At 43.6% G+C, this 8,629-nt stretch overlaps 1 protein-coding gene across 6 annotated transcripts in view; it reads left to right on the top strand.

The window, feature by feature from the left end:
• The window catches only part of LOC107269980 (protein kinase C and casein kinase substrate in neurons protein 1), a 28,628-nt gene that overhangs the window by 3,165 nt on the left and 16,834 nt on the right, over positions 1–8,629 (top strand). The gene's annotated exons all lie outside the window — the stretch shown is intronic.

Raw genomic sequence — 8,629 nt, 5'->3', positions numbered from 1 at the left:
GGGGGGGGGGGGCACCCTTAAGAGTGAAGCCTCCTCCACACCGTGGAGTTCATGTATATACTCGGTATTTCCAATGCAAGTAATTACGGGCCAGCTGTATGTATATATAGGATGGTCGCGGAATGGGTGGTTTCCACGTGCTACATTATGCATTAAGCCGAGTTTAAAATCAATTTGCTATTCGTAACTGCCGTGCAATAGTTGCTTCGGATTTGAATTAATTTATACACACACACAATCCTTGTCCGATTCGCCAGACTTTTTCATTCGGTGAATTTAACGTGTGTCTCGATAATCAATTGTATGAGAAAATACAGGCTGAGTTTATTGATGAAATTTTTTTCCGTACACCCGTTACAATTAAAAAGTGACTTCGCGCTGCCTGTCGATATCGCGGGAAATGCCGTCTGGACATATTTCCTGTAGGTGCTCGAGAGAGGGTGTAAAATTAATCAGGCCCTTCGCGCTATATCGTTTCTCGAGAGGATGGTCCGCCGTCTGTATTATACTACATATAGATCATAATTTATTTCCAGTTAAAAATCGAACGTTCACTTGTTGTAGTTCTACTGCGAGCGGTATCTTAAATACTTTTCGATATTTATACGGTTTCTTTTATGTGACGATAAACGTCAGTAAAGTCGTATGCTCGCGAGATTCAACGTGAAAACATAGCTTAAGGTGTCAGGGCGAAAGACCTACCCATTAGTCAGACATTTTGAATTTCCCTGGAGAACTCCCTTATGTCGACTCTTACTCTTCTGTATTTGACCTTACTTCGTAAGGAAGCTGTCGGCGACGGGAAGCGCGAGTCGTAAATCACGAAGAGGTTAGGACGCGATTCGAACATTATTTTTTTACCATCAACAGGGCAAGGGAATTGTATACGCGCTTATGGCAGGTGTCTAGTATACGTTGACTATATAAATCGAAAAGAATCACGTGACGAGTACCAATTATACAATATCGAACGAACGACCGGTATTCGCAAGAATATATTTCTTTCAAGGCTCCACTTTATATACAGGACGGACAGTTTCTATAGTCTTGGCGATCTCGAACCTACCAGCCCGAAATGTCCCTAGCGTCTATTCAAATTTTGACATTCCACGTACCGCGTGTCCCAATAGTCGTTCGACGGGCTTTTCGCGTATCGTTCTCACAGGAAGGACAGTAGCGATTCTCGAAAATAATATGGGAGGATGGCATGGCTGTGAGTGGGACGGAGAATCTGATGATGGGAAATGATACAGAGACTGCGAAGAATCTGAGCGCTGATCGATTAGCCACGACTTACGTAAGTCCTGGGTATTTTTTATAGATAGAATACTGACTGCGCCATTTCAAAGTCACACCTGACGCAACCTCGAGAGCCTGATAAGGCGAAAACGTAGACGCGGAACGTTACGGCAGTGTGTCTAGGGGGGCGCTGGAGGAAGGGAGAGAAACAATGTGGCAACCGACTGTTACGCGTGCTGCCACGTTTCCTCGAACAACGTGGCGATTCGGGAAAGAGAATAAGAAAATAATGACGGAATTGCTCGACGGGTTTTCGATTAAATATTCCTGCTTGATTATTTCGATCATGGCGTCACGGTCTTTGCGTCTGACAGCTTATGGAAATTTCCATCGTCGCCTTCCGTCGCCCATGCAGCTTGGGCTGGGCTTTTATCACAGCTGCGTTTCCAAGGCGGATTCGCTGCAAATGCCAAATGCCTTTACTCGAACGCCCTTTAAGTCCTCAAATCGCCGTAGTCGCGCTTTAAGTGTTAACGTGCTGTTAAACGTTTCATAGAAAGTGACTACGGCAATTCAAGCGCTTAAAGTGGCGCTTAAGTAAAAGACTTGGATTTCCCACGGAGGCAAATGGATATTTTTGACTACTGCAATTACTCGCTCTTATCACCACCTGATAAACCGTTATGTGCGCGTGATATCTTCGGAACGACCTTCGCTATAGAGAAATCAATAGACCTACATAGACCTTTGCCCAGTAATGGGGCAGCAGTTCAAAACCTACAAATCCCCCCCCCTCCCCTCTTACGAGATCGTTCTGCCATTTTGAATTTTTATTTCGCTTACGAAAAGTCACTGCTGATATCGAGTTGCAATCATATCGGATCAGCTCATTTTTTTTTTTTTTCAAAATAAATTTCACGCGACTCGAACCAAGGGAATGTCTCGTTGGCGCTTCGACTGGAATCGATTAAAGATTATACAGGGTGAGGCGCGAGAAACAGAACACCTAAATAACTTTATTGGATTTAAAGATACGGAGTTCGCAAATATCGGAATTTAAATGATTCGGAAGGGCGCCCATGGCTATCATAATATTTTTTTTTTTATTTCTTTTTTTACCAGTTTTTTCATGGTTATCAGAGTTTTTTTAAATGGAATAGCACATTTTTTCTCCTTGCACATTGTAGCCGGCATCGAAACGAATCCAACCATGTAACATAGTATGACCTTCAAATGACCTCCAACCCAGAAATATGTAATTAATACTAATTACCTTGAAAAAACTGGTAAAAAATGAAATAAAAAAAAAATATTATGATAACCATGGGCGCCCTTCCGAACCATTTAAATTCCGATATTTGCGAACTCCGTATCTTTAAATCCAATAAAGTTATTTAGGTGTTCTGTTTCTCGCGCCTCACCCTGTATAATCTTTAATCGATTCCAGTCGAAGCGCCAACGAGACATTCCCTTGGTTCGAGTCGCGTGAAATTTATTTTGAAAAAAAAAAAAAAAAAAATACACAATAACTCGCATGCTCTTTCTTTGCACAACTGCGATACCTCTGAAGTTCTCTTACCGGAAGTACACCCATGTAACAAGGATGACGTTCTTCGGTGTGAGTCATCCAATGACTAGGTCTATACCTCAGGCGCTTCTCGAATGACTTATCCAGGTATATGAGAGTTTTACCATTTTTTTTAAATAGTCTCTAAGGGATTCACGTGACGCTCTTCGATTTATTTGTCATTTTTACATATACTGTACCCGACCTAACCTCACCTACGTCTCCTACCGTTTTACGATCGCGAACGCTCGACTTTCTTAATGGCCAGTGTCTTTCTCGATGATATTCTCTGCTGTATTCAGAATCGACGCCGACGGGCCTCGCTCGCATCCAGATTAGTTTTCTTTCTCGTTATTACGTCTCCGCACGTAGTACTTTCATCCGCGAGAAATCGAAGCGCCGCATACCGTTTCACGGACGAAACGCGCGACGGCTGCCGCTGCTCTGGGACTCTTCGATTTCTTCAACGTTTCCCTTTCGCCTCGGTGGCTTCTCTTTACGCGAAACGGCACTGCCGTGTACAATGTTTTTCAGGGCCATTGTGCCGGCTGAAGTTGACGCGTTCGTTTGATTTCTTCCATGATATCATATGGCAGAAACATCTTTAGCTCTGGCAAAGTAGCTCTGAGTAGCACTGTATAGGTTTGTATATCAATTCATCACTGCGAGATAGTCACTGGTTGGGTCCCAACGAAGGATCCACGTTTTTCGTTATATATATTCCAAAATCATTTTCCTCGACCGAATACGATGTTCCATTCCAGATTTCATTGGTACAATTGCAGCCGACACTCTCGTAATGGTCAATCACTCTTATTTGGGACACGTTGGCACCGTTGCGCAACTTCACGGCTACGCGACCTGAATTTTCATAACCGCCGATATTTATTGAAAGATCGAACGCAAGTTTCATGTGTCCCTCGTGCCCTGTTGACGTCTCTAATGGATCGATACCTGAAAATATTCCTAACGCTGAGTCAATAATTGATAACGCGATCGATAAATCTCTATGTACTTCGACCCGGACTGTCTAGCCGACAACTCTGCTCACTCGAAGACACGATATTGGACGGGACGAATTTCAAATTAATTCCTGCGGCAAGGACGAAACTCGAATCTGTCGAATTTTGTCCATCGATTCGTCTGATAAGACACGTGTACCTTTTTTTATTATGCAACTACAGTGCGCTCTGGGGGTTAATATATATTTATAATAAATTCCAGTACGGTGGTTGAAAAAGGGAAAAAATATTGTAGTGTCTTTTTGTGCACCGCGATAATAAGACCCATCGGACTCCGGCCTCGCGTCGCGGCCGTTTATGGGGCCCGTTCTGCCGCGGAATTCCACCATGGGATATCTTACGGCTGGGCCTTATGCTATATTCTCAAGATGGTTACAGACTTGGTACACGGGATCCCATCTATGGGAGACTCATCCTCGTACCTAGGGAACTCGTTTTTTCTGTTTGCTCTCCGTGACGAGATTGAAAACCGATGCACTTCCGCTCTTTGATACTCGTTCGAGTCACTACTATATATATATATAGAGTACCGTAGAGAGTGTATGGTCAATGTATGGGGTGGTAGGGTTCTCCAAATGCCCCATCCGATATTTGCCTCTCTGTCTTACGCACGTGAGCGCCTGTCCTTCCGTCTCTCTCGCACTCGCGTCTGTTGTACAAAATAACGAAAAAGTTATATAAATTAAACAATTCAATGATCCTTCTCCGGTCTATATAGCGCAATGCGTACAAGTGTGTCAATATTGAATTTAATTATCTCGCAGAATAAAGAATGATCTTGCGTAACGGACCCACGAGAGATTCTCATTAAAGATTAGTCAAAGTTCCCAGGAACACCGAATATTCCACACAAGCGAATCGGGACTTTTCTCCGAGAAGGTATTTAAAAAAAAAAATCTTTCTCTCGACCGAACAGACCGACAATGAACTTTTTTTTTCATCCTTCTCACGTGCAATGACCACGGATCTCACTGTATACGCATTACGCACTCGAGTATCTACGAGACGATCCCGTTACGGAACGCATTCTTGGACAGATGGACCAAGTCGTTTGCGAATGGCACCTTTCACTTTTTTGAGTTTAAATTTTAAAAAATTGTATTTTTCCAATGTCGCGCACCAAACTACAAACGGTTTTAGATCCGTAATCCCGAATAGAGATTAATTTATTATTTTCTACCCCTTGTGGTACATGGGTCTTAGTAGTAGGGGGTTCGCGATGAAATCGCCTTTTGGGTCTTACGACGCTTTTAAACCGCGTGCCGGGTTCACGTGTCCTATAAGACGCCAGACGTCGTCCGCGTCACGAGACGCTCTTTAATTCATAAACACGTACGTATATTGTGTGTATTCGGTTCGGGCGAGTCTCCAAGTGCCGGACTTTGTGCTTTGGCTTATCGCTCCTTGTGGAGGCTACCGTTTCAATGAGACTCTTCGGTCAGGAGTCGTACGTACGTCACGTCCGGATGTTTCTCGATAAGAAGGATTTATTTAGGTCTCTGAACCCTTCGGGACTCGTGAGAAAACCGGTCCCTGCGTCTGGTATGTGGCTCAAGTCTCGTACGGATAGACAATACTGACATCAACGTCGACCTCGGTCACGTTAATGACGTAACGCGTTAGTCCCTATGACAGTATGTACTTATATATACACATCGTTGACAGATCGACGCCCATTGTCGATACGTATGTTGGATGACTTGCTACTTTGCCCATGATTTTTATTCTGCTTATCAACATGCGTACGCGGATGGATTCTTTGGCAGTACCGAAGCTTGGACCACTTCCACTTCGTCTTGAGTTCGGTCAATGTTCGACCGTCTGGTCCAAGGTCGGGAACTGCCACAGGCCATTAACGGGATCGATGACCGAATTAAAATGATTATTTTCTATCGAACGTCTCTGATCGAATCTTTTGCATTTTATTTTTTAACATTTACATTGTCTTTTTCTGCTTCCCTTTAAGCCTATGGATTTCACATGAAACTTGACGCCAAGCCCTGACGAGCGTTCTTTACTCTCGATCACGTAACCCGCCGACCGTGCGTTCATCTCATTCTTTCATCTAAGAATGCACACCGGTGCCGTAGACCAAGTAATTTACATGCGCCGTCTGCTTTGTAATTGACTTTAAGAGAAAGACTCGAATCTCCCACTAGGTTGGCAGTCGTTCTCAATTGACAATTGAATAATCGACGGCTACTGTCAAAACGATTCTTTTATTGTCTATATAGGTTATCGGCCAAGCCGATCGACATTTTATCCAACTTTACAAGCCAAGTACTCGAAAATACGTATTTTTTTCAAATTTCTTTTCCCTCGAAATCTTTTACTGGAATCTCATTATACATATACGTATATCGTGTTCTCTGATCGATAAATGAAAAATTGAAATTGTAGCGATTTGTAGCGACATGAAACGACCACTTCTGCCAGTTTCTCGTCTGGACGCAGGGAGGCGGCCACCGTTTTATTAATACGTCCATTATTCGCGCACTGGAGAGACGTTACATCCTCGTTAGCTCAATCAGACCGAATTTGCATGCATCGCCTATAAGCAGTTGGTATAACAAAGAATTACAACGGTTGAGCACATGCGAGCTCTATATGCTCTGTAAAAAAAAGGTGTCGTGTCCATCGTTACACCTGTGGTTAAAGGTTTTTTCCCAAAAAATTATATTCTCTCGTATTTTTCTCTCAGTTTTATTATAGTCTATTAAATTTACTTAATTACACGATTATCATTTAATTTATAACAAGATTGAACACCGCTACGGCCTCTCGAGCCCCATCAACCCTTTCGTGAGAGGGAAGCCACAACTACCTGTATCTAATTCTCGTCAGAGACGAAATCAACATTGACGCCAGAGTCCGTCCAGTGATAAACGGTTGTCAATTTCACGCGGTTAAACCCAAGGGGTGGGAATAGATATATTTTTCTATACGGGCTGTACCATTTGGATGCTGTGAATATTTCTCTGCGCCGAATCACCCTGGATAAGGTTTTTAATTGAATTTTCAGCGCGGTCGCCAAAGGGTGTCTCGAGTGGTAGGTTTATTAGTTAGGGGTCGCGTTTGCGGGAGAAGATGTCAAGCGTAAAATACAAGGGGGGAAAATCCCTCTGGTGTGCTCGAAGCACGGACAGGGTGCTCTTCATCCCTCTACCGATCTACGTACAAGACGACGAGCTTGTCTCGTAACTGCTTACAGTAACGAAGTTATCTGGCTTCGGATAAACTGGACAACCTGTATATATACGTGTATAGGAGATATATCCCATAGACGCTAACTCCGACGGTACGGTTAACCGGATGTGCCATTTCGTTTTCTCTGCTTCGCTCGCACTACTTCCGGTACGGCGTTCAGGGTAGCGTCGTACGTTACACGTGGATTACTTGAATCTTTTTAGGAACGCACGTAAAAAAAGGTCTGTTTGCCAACGGAAGCTCGAACAGCACCGGAAGAGGAAATTGGTCTTTAGGAATTGTATGCTCTTCGTTAGGACCACCCTCTTTCGAAGCTTTATTTATTCTAACCGCAAGATACACTCTTGCCAATTGCCCATCGATGCTAAATCAATGAATTCGCTAAGGACGAGGATGCTTCGGATGGGATTCCGATTGTTTAATCCAATCGATTTTCCTAACACCTGTTGTCTCCCGGTTAAAGGAGTCCATTGACTCGTGACGACACAGAGCAATACAAAACTACTTTCTAACTGCGTCAGTACGTCCTCACGGTTTCATACTGCGGAACGTCACTTATAATGTGTCTTCGTTTCCTCGCTAGTTTCTACGTGTGGACTTGTTTTCTTTTTTCTTGCGATCCACCTCGGTAAAGCATGCAAACGTGACCCGGGGCCAAAATCATAAGGATCCTTGATCCGGCGACTTGATAGACGTACCAGGATCCAGGATCCTTGACATGGTCGATTCGTCCTAGTTACCTGCGATGGCGCCAGGGAATCATTTCCTGACGACGACGTAATTTCCGGTTTCCTTCGCGATGAGCCAGTTTCGCCGGATCTTCGTGGAATGAAGAAATGAAATGAATCGGGCCGAGAGTGTTGCACCTTTTTTCCCCTACGTTCGGTCACCGTCGTTCCTTCAGGAAAAAACGACTTGGAGATTGATTGAAACAGTCGGTCGATCTGGACCAAACCGGAAGAGAATGTAAATGGAGCATCCTTGTCTACCACTCTCTGAACCGATTCCCGGCGTCTACCTAGCTTCGGTCCTAATTAAACTAAAACAACGTCCAGCGTGCCTCGTGTCACTTAGCTCCAATCCAAACAAGACTTTACAAGGGCGCAAAGGCGTGAAATTAATTTGGTCCAAATTTAATCAGCATCCACCAATCGTCGTCACGCATCTGCCTTGGTCAGATCAAATACCGGGAGTTCCTTTATTGAACTAACGTAATGTGAGAAAAAAAATTATACTGATCTGTTGCTGGGAACCTGCATCCTTAAGGTCTCTGACGTCACAGGGAGAAGAGACCAGACCCTCTTCTGTATAAATTACTTTAATAACAATATAATTAAACGATATTACCGTAGAGCGTGACGTGCTCGTTCACTCCTATAATGCTTGAGTTCGTTACCCTTTTATGCGTTTATTTTTTTTCCCCCTTACTCGTCTAGTTTTCAATAGCTATAGTGTGTGTCGTTAATCACTGATTAGAGATCGTAAAGCGAATCGTCACTCAGGCGCCGCTGCGAAAACTTGAGTTATCTCGATTCGAATTAATATCGATTTATATTTATCCTAGTGAATTAATCGGCAGAAACAATTTAATCGA

The sequence above is a fragment of the Cephus cinctus genome, unplaced genomic scaffold, assembly GCF_000341935.2.
Source record: "Cephus cinctus unplaced genomic scaffold, Ccin1 Ccin1_scaffold0693, whole genome shotgun sequence".
NCBI lineage: Eukaryota > Metazoa > Arthropoda > Insecta > Hymenoptera > Cephidae > Cephus > Cephus cinctus.
This window is presented reverse-complemented; position numbering and strand designations above follow the sequence as displayed.